The 17,057-nt window shown below is 45.0% G+C and overlaps 1 protein-coding gene across 1 annotated transcript in view; it reads left to right on the top strand.

The window, feature by feature from the left end:
- The window catches only part of LOC116821970 (calsyntenin-1-like), a 128,272-nt gene that overhangs the window by 59,034 nt on the left and 52,181 nt on the right, over positions 1–17,057 (top strand).

The following is a 17,057-nucleotide window of genomic DNA, read 5'->3' as shown; positions in this document are numbered from 1 at the left end:
CATACCTCCCTCCTTCCTACCTATACAGAGCAAATCATGTGAGATGGCATTGCAATGTGTGATGTTTAATACAATGCAAACGGGCAGGCACATGAGCTCCAGCATGCTCCCATTCCCCCTCCAGTGGAAAAGGAATGGAGCCATCCCCACGCTGGGCTCTGCAGAGGGACAGCAGAGGCACAACCAGCCCTGGCTGACCCGAGTCCAGTGAAGGAGAGGGCGGGGTAGTTTTGGTTTCTTCCAGGTAGAAAGTGAAAACAACCTTTTCCCCACAGCGATTAGATGGTTTTTCCCATCTGTCTACTGCCCCCATGGTACTTTCCTTCCTTCTCCCCCCCCCCATTTCCTGCAGAAATATTATCCACCCCCCATGAGGTGGTTTCTCCCCTCCATAAATACCCCCCCAACAGGTTTGATTTCTCTCCTCCCTCTAATCCACCCCAAGAAATAAGGGTGTTCCCCCCCCATAAATGGTTCTACCCTTTTGCCTCAGGTGAGTTCTCTCCTTTTGCACCCCTGCGAAGATTAAGTGGTTTGTTCCTCTTCTCCATAGGGATGAGGTGGTTTCTCCCATCCCTTATATCCCATCTCTCTCCCTCCCTCCGAGTTGGTTTCTTCCCCGCTCCCCCCTCCTCCGCCTGGTAACCGGTGCGGGAGAGAATGAGCCTCAGTATCAGCAGCCGCCATCTTAATCCTAGCTGCCGCTGGCGGAGCGCTGGGCTCTGAGGAAGGCAGCGGAGCTTCCTCAGCGCCCCTGACCCTCCGCCGCGCGGTGCGGGACGCAGCCGGGCCCGCTGGGGGCGCCCCCTCCCCTTGTCTCTTAGGGGTCAGTTCCCCCTTTCCACACCCCCCCGCCCTCTCTGAGCGGGGAGAGAGCGAGCGATGCTGCGCCCCGGGATGCTCTGTCCGCTCCTAACCCCCGCCTGGCTCCTGACCGCTGGGCTGCTTTGCGGCGGGCTCTGGGCTGCTAGAGGTGAGTGCGACCTGGGGCTGTGCGTGTATGTGAGGGAAAGGGATGGTAAACCCGCCGCACTGAACTCCTCTCTGGGAGACTGTATGTGGGGGCGCTAACTTCTGCCCTCGTGGCACCCCGCCTGTCCTCTGCGGGGCTTGAGCCCCCCCCAGTTCCCCGTGGCACCCGGCCTGTGTTCTGCGGGGCTTGAGCCCCCCCCCCAGTTCCCCGTGGCACCCGGCCTGTGTTCTGCGGGGCTTGAGCCCCCCCCAGTTTCCCCGTGACACCCCGGCCTGTCCCCTGCGGGGCTTGAGGCCCCCCCTAGTTCCCCGTGACACCCCCGCCTGTCCCTGCGGGGCTTGAGGCCCCCCCTAGTTCCCCGTGACACCCGCCTGTCCCCTGCGGGGCTTGACCACCCCCCCAGTTCTCCGTGACACCGCCTGTCCCTGCGGGGCTTGACCACCCCCCAGTTCCCCGTGACACCCCGCCTGCCCCTGCGGGCTTGAGGCCCCCCCTAGTTCCCCGTGACACCCGTCCCGTCCTGCGGCTTGAGGCCCCCCTAGTTCCCGTGACACCCCGCCTGTCCCCTGCGGGGCTTGAGCCCCCCCCCAGTTCTCCGTGACACCACACGCGTGTCCCCTGCGGGGCTTGACCTCCCAGTTCCTCTCCGAGGATGTCTCGTTCCATCCGCCGTGACACCCCATCTATAGACTTAACACTACGGCTCCCCAGCTGTCCCTTTTGGGAGGCTTGATCCCCCTCGTTCCTTTTTTGGAGGGGGGGTTACTCCATTCATGATGGCATCTCATGCATCCCATCTGTAATCCCGATGGCATTTAAGCCTCGGTGCCTCTCTTCGGTGGGGTCTAACCGCATTCTCCTTGTGGCACACAATTTACCGACCTATCTGTGGGGTTTTACCCCCGCCCCCGTTCTTCTCCTTGAGGCGGGATTTAACCCGGTTTCCCATGGTAATATCCCAGTTACCCTTCTCCCGGTGGGATTTAACCCTCTCTTATTTCCATATGGGAATTAATCCCTTGAGTAAAACCTTCTCCTATGCGGGGGCTGAGTTGGGGGCGGAGGCAATGTCTTTGGCTTCCTTCGTCCTCTGGGGGATGATGGGTACCGCTGGATGATGATGCCTCTCTCCAGGGTGCTGGGGATGGGAGGGGTTACTCCCTCTCCTCTATGGGGCTGTGTTAGGGGTGCAGGAGGTACGGTGGGGAGTTATCCCCCATACAGCGTGTGGGAAACGTTATCCTAATCATAGATCAAAGAGTGATGGAGGACAGAGTTGTCCTAGTGAGGGAGACTGCCCTACAGCCGGATCAGGGGATGATTTATCGCGTGTGTTGGTGGTTGGGAAAGTTTAGCCCCCCCAAACTAGGGAGGGGAATTGCCACCCGCACTTCTCTTGAATGCTGAGCCGGGCGTGTTGATAGGTTGTAGTGGTGGGTTATTCTCGGCAAGGGAGACTTGCTCTCCTTGGGTTAGGCTGTTCGCTTCCTTCTGAGAGATGCAGCTTAAACAAAAGCCTGCTTGGGCCTCAGTTGCCCGGGTGTCCGGGAGTGGCTGGGGTGGCAATGGCTCTGCTAATGACTTTGTTTTCTGATGTATGTTGGTAGGAAGGAAAGGAGTGCATGAAGCATAATGGGTCTGACTCTGTTTTGGTTTGGTAGTTGCATTGATTCGCGACTGCAGCAAGAGAGGGGTGTGTCTGTGTGTTATATAATATCCCTCCCCCCCCCAAAGAAAAGATCTTGGATTTTACATCGTGAATATTTTCTTCCTTCCCTTAAACGTAGTTTGCTTTTAAATTAATAGAGGAACAGAGGTCATAACTTGTTTCAAAGAAAGGCTAAACTTGTGAAATGTGATGAGACTAACTACCCGCCCATTCCTAGACTGGGTGCATATTGTAAATACAGCCTCTCCCCTGGCTCTTAAAAGGCAGTGTGTGTGTGCAGTTTTAAAACCATGACCATATTTTGGTTTGTGGAAGAGCTTTGATCCTTAACTGTGGATAGAAACGGGAAATCTAACACCTCATTGAGCCCCTCAGAATGTAACTGTCATGGTTTCATAGAGAACACTGTCTTGTAATAAAATGATGTGTTTGCTTTAGGAACATCTTTTGCTATAGACCCTTCTTAAACATTACCCTTTTGGATATTGATTGATCTTGCAAACTGAAAGCATACGCATTGCAGGTCTGCCTTTGAACAGATTTCATTAGAGTACTGTATTGCAAACAATTCTTTACCGGAATGTAAACCTGTGTATTCAAAAGACATATAAGATTCTTTAATCGATCTTATGGTGGTATTTGTGGACTTCAATTTTATAATTTTAAGGTGGAGCATCAAAAATGAGAATAGTTGAAGAGATATTAAAATGCAAAGGAGTCTTGTAAATCACTTCTTGGGATGGAAATATTTTAATTGTTTAATCTGTAAAAATGTTTGCTTTTATAAATTCACTGGAGTAAAATGCAATCTCTTGCTGCACTTTCTTTTCATAGCATCCACTAGTATGTAATAGCATCAAAATTTTATAAGTAATTGAAAGTCTACAGGACTTTATAGATAGTGGCTATGATTAAAAGGGCACAAGCTCTTTTTAGGTACTCTGACAAGTTACTACTAGTCTAAAGACCAAAATGTATAAAATAGTTACATGTAATATTTATGAAATCATCTCTTAATCTCATTTTAACACTGTGTATCTGCAGAACATGACTACTTGGTTACCTTGTTGAAGTATCAGTAGAAATATCAGAAGGAAGATCAGAATACGCTCTTATCTTTGTTCTATTTCTTAGAAAAGATGGCTGCAGAAACTTAATTTTCTATTTGCCTATTTTTATTTACTGTTGAGATTGCTGCAGAAGACTGTATATAGTTTACAGTTTCTTGTTAGAGCCCAGACTACTCTTATTTTCCAACCTAAAGCTACTTTTACTGGAGTAGAATCTTGAGTTGCTAGGTTCTAAAGATTAGTTCTTAACTAACTTGTTACTGTGAATTATGGATTATGAGGCCTTGTTTGGCTTCTGTACATCCACAGTTAGAGGCTGCTACACTTGGAACACTGTAATTACCATAGATAGTACTTACTAGAATGTTTATCTGAAGATACAAAATGTCTTTAAGTAAATGTATAGAAAGCATTATGTAACTAGTGAAAGTTAGCAAAGCTTTTCAAGATGGTGTAATTTATACCATATATAGCATTCTGTTACTATGCATAAAACTGAATAAACACACTTAAATTCTTAGATTAAAAATAGTGTCTCCTTATATATGCTACTAATACATTAACAGTTTTAAAAAGCAAACAGTGAAAATTGAATACTTGTATGTCATTCATCTTTGACAGTGAAATCAGACTAATTCATTTAATTGTTTTGGGTTTTTTTGGCAATCGGTTTCACTTTTCAGTCCTCTTAACAAAATGCAAACACTGCAGGAAAATGTCTTTGGGATGGGAAGCTGTTTCTCTTGTGGTAATTAAAATAAATAACTCTAAAATGACAAAACATGAGAACATTTCAAGTGGGGTTAGGGGGTGTGTGTGTATGTGTGTGTGTGCACGGATGCACAAAAAAACCTAAGTTGTTACCTGAAATTGACCTGACTGTGTCCTTTTAATACTTTATTTCTAGTGATTTCTTTCTAGTGTTTCTGTCCTTCAAAGAAACATATATAAGCTTAAATGGCAGTTTTCAGTTTTTGATTAATCAGTGCTTTCTAGTATTATAAAGAACTAGAATATAAATGTTGAAAGTACAAATGATGTAGTTTATTGTCCATAGTATAAAAAGCAGTTTTTATGAATTTATTTCTTTAGTGTTTATCTTGTAATCCAGTTATGTTGGACTAAGAATAAGTATAATACCAGAGTTGTTAAACCTTTTAACATCAATTATTGGAAAAGTGTAGCTGTTAGCATTGAGACATACTCCTTAATGCTTTGGTTAAATACTTCACTCTGATTAATATAACTGAAATGGAAATAGAAAGCACTCTTCCCTTTTGCAATTCATTCTCTCTTTCTTTTAAATGAGAAAGCAGTACATATAATGACTAGTTCTTCAGCAGTCACTTACTGACCAGGTAAAACATTAAGCTACCCCTACTTCACCTCAGGCCTTAAGTCCTGTCTTTGCAATTCAAGAGGTTTCCTATGTTCTTATGAATTTCTCAAACCTAACCACAAACAACTTTTTCACAACTACCATATGGTTTTCAAGATCGTTTATCCAAGACATTTTACAGGTCAGTCTTCTTGATACAGAGTGGTATATTTTGTTCCTGTTGTCACCTCAGAAAAGGCAGAGCTTCAGATTTTCCTAAAAGTTGGCTAAATCCAAAAGGTCTTCTTTGTACCCTCTTTAAAAAATAAAAAAGTCCTTTTTGGGTCTAAAAGAAAAATTATGAAGGAGAAATCTATAAGTTACTGATAGAAAAACCTTTCTATTAATGCATGGATACTGTTGGGTAAGGCGTGGTATAATGGCCACCTTATAAATTGGATGAGACAGTGCTAAGTGTTTTTTCCATCCATAGTACAAATGAGATGATGTGCATCTGCAGGGATTAAAGTTGAAGAAAAATGATTCTGTTTAAACAAGTATCAGTTATTATGCCTATGTTTCCAGCAATGCACTACCTACTTTTTCTTCTCTCATAGAAATAGAGTGCAGGTCACACGTCTTTCCCCCTCCTTCCCTCTTACAGCCAATGAAGTAATTTGAGCCATAAATTACACTGATAGAAATCTCCGGTGTTGTAGAAATAACCTTTTTTTTTTTTTTAGTTACCTTGTAATAAATTGAATGTGACCATGTAAGCTTTCATTCTGCTTTCTGGACTATCAATGAAACACTCATTGTAAATTTCTTTGCCCACTGCCTATGCTTGTCTGTCTATCTGGTTTTTAACTGTAGCAAAATCATAGGCTACAGACTCATTAACTTACATTTTTATTAACTTCATTTTTAATTTGTGTCAGTCTGTACGGCTGTGCAAGAGACCTCTGAGGCCTGCTCTATACCTTAAACTTAGGTTGACCTAGGTACATGACACAGGGGTATACAGAGCGATGTAGTTAAGCCAGCCTAACCCCCAGTGACAACACCATCAAGTTGATGGAAGTATTCTTCTGTTGACCTAGCTACCATCTCTGAGGGGTGGATCTACTAGAGCGATGAAAAAATCCCTTGCCTTGGCAGGTGTCCACACTGTGTTGCTACAGTGGCACAGTTGTAGTGCTGTAGCTATGCTGCTGTAGTGTCTATAATGTAGACATAGGGCTTGGCTACACTTGGAAATGTGCAGCGCTGGGAGTTACAGGTGTGGTCGTACAGCTGTGTAGGAACAGCCCTGCAGTGTGGCCACACTCACAGCTACCAGCGCTGCAGTGTGGCCACATTTGCAGCAGTTGCAGCGCTGTTGAGAGTAGTGCGTTGTGGGCAGCTATCCCACAGAGCACCTCGTCCCATTTTGGTGCTGTGGATTGTGGGAAGGGGACGGAAGGGTGCGGGTCATTCGGCTTCCTGTCCCAACGCCCCGTGGTGCATCGCTCCAGGAGTTTCGTGCCATTGTGAGTCTGCAGCACGATTTCTGTTAGAAATGGAGCCCGAGCTGCTGAGGACTTTGCTGATGAATGTCGCCAGCACATCACGTTTGGCAGTTGAGCTATTCCTTATGCTCCAAAGTGACAGTGAGGAGTCTGACGACGACAATGATGATACAGATATAGATTCACCTGACGCGTGTGACAGTAAATTGCTTGTGGCAGTAACACCATGGAACGCCGCCTTTGGCTCAGGAAACAAGCACTGAGTGGTGGGATCACATCGTCCTGCAAGTCTGGGATGACGATCAGTGGCTGCAGAACTTTAGGATGAGAAAAGCCACTTTCATGGGACTGTGTGCTGAGCTCACCCCACCCTGCAGCGCAAGGACACGAGATTGAGAGCTGCCCTGTCAGTGGAGAAGCGGGTGGCTATTGCAGTCTGGAAGCTGGCAACTCCAGACAGCTACCGATCGGTCGCAACCAGTTTGGAGTGGGAAAGTCGACGTTGGAATAGTGGTGATGCAAGTTTGCAGGGCCATTAATCGCATCCTGCTAAGAAGAACCGTGACTCTGGGGAACGTGCAGGACATTCTGGATGGCTTTGCACAAATGGGTTTCCCTAACTGTGGGGGGGCGATAGATGGGATGCATATTCCTGTTCTGGCCCCACTCCACCAGGCATCCGAGTACATTAATCGGAAAGGGTATTTCTCTATGGTTCTCCAGGCGCTTGTGGATCATTGTGGGCGTTTCACTGACATTTACACAGGATGGCCTGGAAAGGTGCATGATGCACGCATCTTTCGGAACAGTGGCATGTTCAGGAAGCTGCAGGCCGGGACTTTTTTCCCAGACCGAAAGATCACAGTAGGGGACGTCGAAATGCCCATTGTGATCCTTGGAGACCCCGCTTACCCTCTTAATGCCTTGGCTCATGAAACCGTACACAGGGAAGCTTGACAGGAGCAAGGACCGGTTCAACTACAGGCTGAGCCGGTGCAGAATGACTGTGGAGTGTGCTTTCGGCCGTTTAAAGGGGTGCTGGAGGTGTCTCTTATGGAAAGCTAGACTTGGGGGAAAGCAGCATCCCAGCGGTTATATCCGCGTGCTGTATCCTCCATAATATTTTTGAAGGGAAGGGTGAAACCTTCAGTGACGAATGGACCTCCGAGGTTCAACGCCTGGAGGCTGAATTTGCACAGCCAGAGAGCAGGGCTACTAGAGAGGCCCAGCACAGGGCTTCAAGGATAGGGATGCCTTGAGGCAGGGAATCTGAGGCTGAAAGCCAACAGTAATGTTTGGTGCCTTGCACTGGTGTTCAGTGCAGTGGTTATAATGATTTTTCCCTTGGGGTACAGTATGTTTCTCTTTCTGCAATAATAAAAACTGTTTTAAAAGCCAAAGAAATCCTTTATTAAAAGTACAGTACATAAAAGGCGGGGTGGGGGGTAGGGTGGTGAACTGTACAGTCAGATGTTTGAATATGTCCTGGCTGGAGTGCTCTGCAATGCCTGCTGCACTTCAGATTACTATGCTGCATGGTGATGGGGGTTGAGTGGAGAGGGTAAGGGTCGTAGTTCTCAGGGCCGGTAGGTGTACGTACAGGTGTGGGGGGCAGCTGGTGGTGGTAGGAAGCAGGATACTGGGGAAGGGGGTTATGAGCAAGCACTGGGGCAAAAGGGAGAGAGCTTTGGGATTGGGGTGGGTTAGCACGGTATAGCTCTGCCTGCATGGCTACCAGTGACTGCATACAGTCTGTTTGGTGTGCCAGGAGGCTTATAAGCGGTTTGTGGTTTTCTTCTTTGCCAGTTCTTTTTGCCTGTTAGCCAATTCTTTTTTCCTGCTTTCCGTTTGCCTCCAATGGTGCGTTTTGTCTCTCTAGTCCTGTGCTCTCTTACTGTCTCTGGCATACTGATTCATAACTGCTATCACTAACTCCTCTTTGATTCTCCTTTTCCTCCTCCTCAAGTTCTGAAGTCTCTGCTCTGTAGTGTTTAGAGCCATAGTATTCGAGGTCACTTTTAAAAAAGGAAACAGAAACAGTTATTACAGAGGCTGCATTGTTTATAATCAAGGTTGGAGGAGTGTGTAGACTCTCTCTGTAGCATCAGTCACACATACCTAACGTAGCACAGAGAGGCAACAGCAGACAGGACATGGTGAGTACTAGGGGCTGTCACTAATGAATCAATGTTTCTGCTGCAACTCCCCTGGGAATGGTAGCTGCCTGAGTGAGTCGGGGCTCAGTGGGGTATCTGTGCTTTGAGGAAAGCAGAGTGCAGCTGTGGGGAAAGACCATTGATCAGTATCCCTACATTTTCCACAGGATTTTATCCTTCCAGATATGTCCCTGCTCCGCGTCAGCTTGGAAGAGTGGGAGGGTCTTCTCCAGAAATGTGGATTCCGCCCTGGTCCCTATGCAGCTTGCCTGTGTGCAGCAATGGTCCCCCCACCCCTCACTGCACAGTGGCGCGGACGCGTTAGCCTGACTGGGACAAGGACCACGGTAGCTCTCCCTATGAACTTGTGCAAGCACATTGCCCATACTCTGGCAGAAACTTTTGCAGAGATTACAGATGCTGATTACCGCGAAGTGATAGACCAAATCAATGGGCTATTCCACATCTAGGTATGGATGCATGCACTCGGCAGCCATAACGCCCCCCTTCCTCTCTCAAAACATTTTAAAAGCTGCTTACCGGGATCACGCTCCTCTGCTTCTTCTTCACCAACAAGTTCCAGCTGCTGCGACTGGCTAGCTTCCTCCTGGCTTGAGAAGAGCTCCTGGCTGCATGCCTCCTGGGATTCTGGGGTATCTTCCACCACCCCAGTACCCTCAGTCTCTGGTTCTTCCACACCCTCCCCCACTTCCTCTCCCGGCTCTGAACTGTCCATCGTGGTCCTCGGATTTGCAGTGGGGTCACCCCCAAGTATTCTATCCAGCTCGTTGTAAAAATGGCAGGTCATAGGGGCAGCACCTGAGCGCCAGTTTCCCTCATGAGCTTTGCAATAGGCACTCCGCAGCTCCTTTACTTTAACCCTGCACTGCAGCGCGTCCCGTTCATGGCCCCTTTGCCGCAAGACTTTCATATCTGCCCATAGATATCGTAATTTCTACGGCTGGAGCGCAGCTGTAACTGCACAGCTTTCTCACCCCAAACACTGATGAGGTCCTGCAGCTTGCCATTGCTCCATGCTGGGGCTCGTTTGGGGCTTGGAGGCATGTCAGTGATTGATTGATTGATTGCATTCCACGCCTGGCTGAGCAAACAGGAGATTTTTAAAATTCCCGGGGCATTTAAAGGGCGGGTCACCTGAGCCCAGGGCAGTGGAGTGTGAAACGATGAGCAGAGTGGCCGAAAAGGTATTGGGATTCCTCCCAATACCCTGGAGGCCAATAACAGCGCTGTTGGTGTCCACACCTGATGAGCAGCACTGCATCACCAGCGCTGGAATCGGTACACCCCAATCAGACCAGGTGTATAGCCAGCGCTGCAGCCAGGGAGTTGCCGCGCTGGCTGGGCTTTGTAAGTGTGTACACAGAGTGAGTTGCAGCGCTGTAACCCCTTCACCAGCGCTGCAACTCTTCAGTGTAGCCAAGCCCTTAATCTAAGTTTGATTTCTAATTCAGATCCCTTACTTCTGCCTAGGAGTGAGAAGCTGGAAATAATCTGATTTGGGTCTACCACATGACAATGCAGGCTGCCTTTAAACAAAAGTGTTTATCATGTTTTTACTGAGATTGTTATAAATTCATGGGGATGGAGTTTTTTTTCCATTTTTGTTTTAGTTACATTGGAGAAGACATCCAGGGACTGTCAGTGCTTCCTTCAGGATTGTTTAAAAAAAAATTGATGTAGATGAGACACCATGATGGATGGAAATACCTAAAATATTTTTGTGGACATACCTAAAAATATAGTTTCTCTCTTTTCTCTGGATGTATCTTTATTATTTTCACCACTTTTTTTTGGTTCTACCTCTTGATTTTTATTTGGCATCGTCTTCTCATTTCTGGTTTCCTTCTCCCGTATGATGATGATTCAGAAATTGGACTTTGACAGTTTTGCTCTATTCCACCACCTATGGAGGTGGGGCTCAGAAAATAGTGCCCCTTCGTTTTATTGTAGACGTCCTCAAACTGCGGGGTACATGTTCTAGGTGGCTGTGGTAGAATGTTTAGGGGGCACAGCTGAGGCCCAGGCCAGCCTCCATGGGGGGCGGGGAAGGAGTGCACCCTAGCTCCATTCCTGACCCTGGCCTTGGCTCTGCTCCTGACACAGCCCCAGCTGTGGGCCCGGGCTCAGCCCCTTGACCCCGTCTTTGTCTCCCCCAACCCCAGAGCCTTGGCCCAGCGCCCGGCCCTGGCTCTGGGGAGTGAGGGGGCACAGACGGGCTAAGGGAGGGCATGAGGTAAAAAGTTTTACGGATACCTGTTGGCTCACTTGAACACTGCGATGACTCCTGGGGATATGTGGAAAGGATTTTTATAATATATCAATGACTTATTTTTCCTCCTGGAGTGTTCTGCAGTTTGAAGGCTTTATTTCTTGTTGAGAACAGGTCTGGAAGAAAGCTGACATTACTAGCCAGTCAGACATCCCAAGCTTCTTGTAGCTTTGCAAGATATCAGTTGCTGAAATAGAAAGGGTTTGAAATTTTCTTGTCTTGTGTGAAGAGATAATAACACGAACTTGTATTCATACGTATTTTAAAAGGCACCTGAGACTTGGAGTATGGCTACACTTGGAATTTCAGTCGGAGCGGCAGCACGTAAACCACATCCTCTACGGGTGTAGTGTGCAGCGCTCCGCCCTGATTACACTGAAGCTTTACAGTGCTGTATCTTGCAGTGCTCAGGGGGGTGTTTTTTCACACTCCTGAGCACGAAAGTTGCAGTGCTGTAAAGTGCCAGTGTAGCCATACCCTTGGACTCTTCAGCCTGAGCAGTGGTATATATGCTGGGTACAATGAAGGCAAGAGTATTTGTTAAGTCTTGCTGACAGAGCTACTTTCCTTCATCATAGGAATCCATTGCTCCCAAAATGGTTGAATCAAATATTGTGCTGCTTTGCTAATTCAAGCTTTTCAGCATTACAGTTTGCTGTTCTGTTGTGTGTTTAGTCTTGTTTAATTATAGCTGAGAAAATGACAAGCTGGAGTTGAAAGAATATACACGAGCTATTGTGGGAAGTTACTATATTTGCGCCTTGCTAAATTGTTTAAAAAGAGTCATATCCTCAGTCATCTGGAATGAGTTAGTCTTTCTCCAAGTAAAGAAGCCTGTTTTTAGCCTTCGTTGATGGGTAAAATATCCATAGCAGTATCTTGGTAGGTAGGGTATGCTAATCTCTGAGTAGATTTGTTTCCTACTATGATTGCTTGCATGTATGGGAGCTGGGCAGTTCCCAAGTCAAAGTTTGTACTCAAGGAAGCAGTTCTCCATAACCAATAGAAAGGCTTGGCTAAATTAGATTTGTTTAAAATAATTTTTACAGGCAATATTGATGTTTATTGTTAATCATTTTTTCTATTTTTTTCAACTTTAAATTTTCACAGTTGCGGGAAATTATGGAGTCATAACAATTATTTAATGACTGACTTTAGATTCAAAACATTAAAGCTTTATAACTGCTAAAACACAAACTGTCAACATTCCATGTCAAAATATACAAAGTAAATATCTGTAAATCAAACTCTAAATTGAAAAGAAGCATTTTTGTATTTAGCCTGTCATTTCCATCCAGAATCGATATTATTTTTGTAGTTTGTTTTGTGTATGGTGAAATCAACATTTACCAGTAAAAAGAAAAAAAATTCTATTCCTTCCAAGCCTGCCAATAGACGACAAAGTTCATATATGAAGCTCAGTAATACCAAAAAATAAAATCTTACAATGGTAGTGGTTTTGGATATAGTAATGTAAATTATTTCAAATGAAAGTGAAATTATTATTCACCAATGCTGCCAAAATGTATAGTATTCATTTAGTTTGAAAAATAAAGCAATACAATAGACATTAAGTATTCTTAAATACCAAAACCAAGGAGAATATCAAAATTAAATTTCATTGACCAGTGTTTGTGAGTTAAATTCGGTTGGCCATATCCGAATTCAGGGCTTGAAAAATCATTAGATACCTGCTGAATCACCTGATGATTACCTGTCCTGTTCATTCACTCTGAAGCACTTGGCATCGGCCACTATTGGAAGACAGGATACTGGGCTAGATGGACCTTTAGTCTGACCTGTATGGCCATGCTTGTGTTCTTACCTATTAGCAGATAGATTTAAAAGGTATTGAGGCCAACCCTAAATGCTCTTAAATTTCTAGCTTTCCAGACACACCCCAGTGCTGGCAAGTGAAAAGGTGATGACTTTTTGGTGCAAGTGCTGAACATGACTTTGCTTGCTATTTTTGCACTGCTGCTGTTGCTTCGTGAAGCTGTGAGCAGCTGTAAAAGTGCCTGAACAGGGTTTGGAGCTCATGAGAATCGTACTTTAGCTAGTAGTTAATGTTTAGATCACTGGTAGACGACCTGCGGTCCATCAGAGTAATCTGATTTCAGGCCACAAGATATTTTCCTGACATTGATCGTCCGCAGCACCACCCCCCGCAGCTCCCAGTGGCTGTGGTTCTCTGTTTCCAGCTAATGGGAGCTGTGGGAAGCAGCGCCTGCTGACGAAGGGGCTACAGGGATGTGCTGGCTGGTGTTTCCCAGAGCTCCCATTGGCTGGGAACAGAGGGTGGTGTCTGTGGATGGTCAACGTCAACAAGATCGCCCTCAATCCAATTACTCTGCTGGGCCACAGGTTGCCCACCACTGGTTTAGATGGTTTTCCTTCTATTATAAGGAATGGAAACTTTCTGCAGAATGTAAGCTTTCAGTTAAAAGAAATGGGCACATGAGTTACTGAGAGAGCTACCCACTTGGGAGTGAATTTTTCAAACAGGATAATAATATTTATATTTTCTCTTTTCTAATATCTTTTATTAAAAGGCCTAAAAATTCATCCAATTTTTACAAACATGAATTCATTCAAGTCTTTTAGCGCCTTTGGGTCTAAAGAGTCATCACTCGCCTATTTAATAGATGGGGAAATAAAGTGAGGCTATGTGACTTGTCCATGGTGACATAGTAAATCTGTGGGAAAACTGGGAATTATACCCCTTGAGTCAGTCCTGTGCTTTAATGACAAGATCACTTCTTGTCTCCTAAATTATTATACACTTATTCAGTCTTCAAGTCTGTCGTCCAAGCTTGAGTAATGCAAGGCACTGACCAGGGGATATTGATAGAGGTCGTTTTGGTGGGAGTGGGGGGGACCCTCTATTCAGTTCAGCATGTTGTAACCAGTCTGCTAAGTAAGTTGTTTATGCCATAGTTGGGACCCTCCTTCCAGATGATGTCATGGTATCCACTCACACTAAGGATACTTCTCTGGGACAGGGAACTGTACTTATTAGGAAGAGACAGGTTATAGTGATGGGCAATTGGGTTCTTAGAAATATAGATAGTTGAATTTCTGATGATTGGGAGAACCACTAAATAAATTTGTATGCTGGGCATGAAGGTTGCGAACCTCTTGATCCATCTAGATGGACTTGTGCGCACTGCTGAGGAGGAATCGGTGATTGTGGTACATGTAGGTACCAGTGACATAGGGAAAGGTAGGATAGAGGTTGTGGAGGCCAAATTTAGGCTGCTAGGTAAGAGATTGACATCCAGGACCTCAGTGGAAGCATTTTCTAAAGTGCTTCTAGTTCCACATTCAGGGCCAGTTAGACAAGCAGAACTGCAGGGTCTCATGAATGAAATGATGGTGTTGGGAGGAAGGATTTAGTTTTATTAGGAACTGGGAAGCCTTTTGGGAAAGGAGGAGCCGGTACAGGAAGGATGGGCTCCATCTAAACCAAAATGGAACCAGATTAGTAGCATGTAAAATGAAAAAGATTGTAGAGGAGTTCTTAAACTAAGAGCTGGGAGAAAGCTGACAGGTGTGGAGGACCACACAGTTTGGACAGAGCTGTCCATTAGGGGAGGATTTATTAAAGGGGCTACTCTATATCCTAGCAAAGAAGAGAGGATTGAAGTTGATGAAGTGTACAGGTAGGAACTGAAGAGAAACAGTCAAATGAAAGAGACCTATTAATTACATCACATGAAGGCAGACAGCTAAATATTAACAGATTTGACAAGTGCTTGTATACAAATGCTAGAAACCTAAATACTGAGAGAGGTGAATTTGAGGTCTGGTATTAAATGAGGATATTGTTATAATAGGCATCACAGAAACTTCATGGAACAATGATAATCAATGGGACATGAAAATACCAGGGTACAAAATATATACAAATGTCAGAGTAGTCATGCTGGCATGGGAGTGGGACTATATGTGAAAGAAAGCATAGAATCAAATATAGCAAGAATCTTAAATTAATCAAACCCTACCATAGAATCTCTATGATAAAAAATCCATGCTTGAATAATAAGAGTATAGCTATAGGCATATACTACTAACCAGCTGACTAGGATGGTGATGGTGATTGTGAAATGTTCAGGAGATTAGAGAGGCTACATATATAGAAAACCCAGTTATAATGGGAGAATTCAACTCTCCCCATATTGACTGGGTATATGTCCTCTCAGGATAGGATAGTGAGAGAAAATTTCTAAACTTCATTAATGACAAGTTGTTGGAGAAGCTTGTCTTGTAACCCACAAAGAATAAAGCAGTTCTTGATTTAATCCTAAATGGAGCACGGCATCTAGTTGAAGAGGTGAACTGCTTGGTAATAGTGACCATAATGTAATTAAGTATAAATGTCCTTGTGGAAGTGAAGATACCAAAGAAACCCACCACAATGTATTTAACTTTAAAAAAGGGGAGCTACACGAAAATGAGGAAGCTAGTTAAATGGAAGTTTAAAGGATGAGTCACAAGGATGAAATACTTGCAAGCTGTATGAAAACTGTTCAGAAACACCCTAATAGAGGCTCAAATTAAATGTACACCCCAAATAAAAACAAAAATGCCGCCTTGGTAGGGTGACCAGATGTCGTGATTTTATCGGGACTGTCCTGATATTTACTTGTTTGTCCTGCGTTCCGACCGAACATCAGTCGGGATGGGAATTGTCCTGATATTTTGCCCTCCAGCGCGCAGGCGGAAGGGGCTCGTGCTGCCCTGACTCTGCCCCTGTCCCCTCAGCCCTGCCCCCTCACTGCCCTATTGGATCCCTCCCCAAATCCCCGCCCAGGCCCCACCTCTTCCCCAAGCACACTGCATTCCTCCTCACCCCTCCCTCCCAGGCATGTGCTAATCAGCTGTATGGTGACCGAGCGCCTGAGGGAGCAGGAATAAGCAGATCGTGGCAGCCAGCTCAGGGGAGGTGGAGGCAGAGTGAAGGGGAGCTGGTGCAGGGTGGTGGGGCGTGGAGCTGCGGGTGGGTGCTCAGCCCTGACCAATGTTTCCTGTGCTCCGGCGGCTCTTAGTGGTTTTTGCTTTTGTTTTTTCCTCCGCCGCCAGCTCTTGGGGACTTTTTTTGTTTTTGTTTGCTCTGCCAGCACTCCTTTCTCCCACCCGCATCCCGATATTTCATGTCTCTCATATTATCTTATTATTATCTTTGAACTAGTAAATTAAAATTTGAGAAACTGATTAGATGCAGAGAAAACAGGGAACTAGTTTTCCTCTTTCAAGCAGTGAACAAGTAGGCAGCAGAGAGATTTCAGTTTCATAGGAAACATGCTGGGCTTAGTCAATTATACAGTTTTATTAATTTTCCAGAATAGTTATTCACCTTAAGGTTATGGAGGTTTGGAAGCTGTCAGTATTCACACTTTAGCTCAGGCTATGAACACATTCTCCCCAACTTTATATAGTCTGTAATAATAGAACAAGACCTAGCAATGGGAATCACGTTATTCCATTGTAAAACTGTTCCACAATCAAAGAGTAAATTCCAATCAAATTCCTCCCTGTGGGAAAGTTTTTTTTCTCAATTTTTCCTCAATTTTAGCCACAATTTTTATTTCAGTTCTTCATCCTGTTGCCTGAACCTATCCAAGGATTGCTTTAAAAATTGTCTGCAGCAGCCAGACTGTCAGGTATATGTACCTTTGATGAAGCTATCTGTATGAAGAGTTCTATAAAGTACTTATCTCAATAATTAATAGGCATTTCATTTCCATCATTATAATCTAGTTGCAGCATTGCAAATGACACAACATTCAAGAGGAAGTAATACCTTAAGGAATGTCTTGTATTCAAGAATCTCGGAACTTTATAAGGACTGAAATAGGTATTGTTATACTGGATTGTGTGAAGGAGAGTAGAGGCACAGAAACTGTGAACTGCAACCAAAGTTCGATAGTAAGGCTGTAGCACAACAAGGAATAGAATGTACACTTCAATCTGCAGACCATGCTTCTCTCTTTTACTCCAAAGTTTATTGTGAATACATAGGTTCTGTAGGACTGTATCCTCTACTGACTCAAGGGGAACTGGAGTCTAATCT

Source organism: Chelonoidis abingdonii, chromosome 23 (genome assembly GCF_003597395.2).
Source record: "Chelonoidis abingdonii isolate Lonesome George chromosome 23, CheloAbing_2.0, whole genome shotgun sequence".
NCBI classification, from domain to species: domain Eukaryota; kingdom Metazoa; phylum Chordata; order Testudines; family Testudinidae; genus Chelonoidis; species Chelonoidis abingdonii.
Note: the sequence above shows the minus strand (reverse complement) of the source record. Positions and strands in the feature narration are given on the sequence as shown.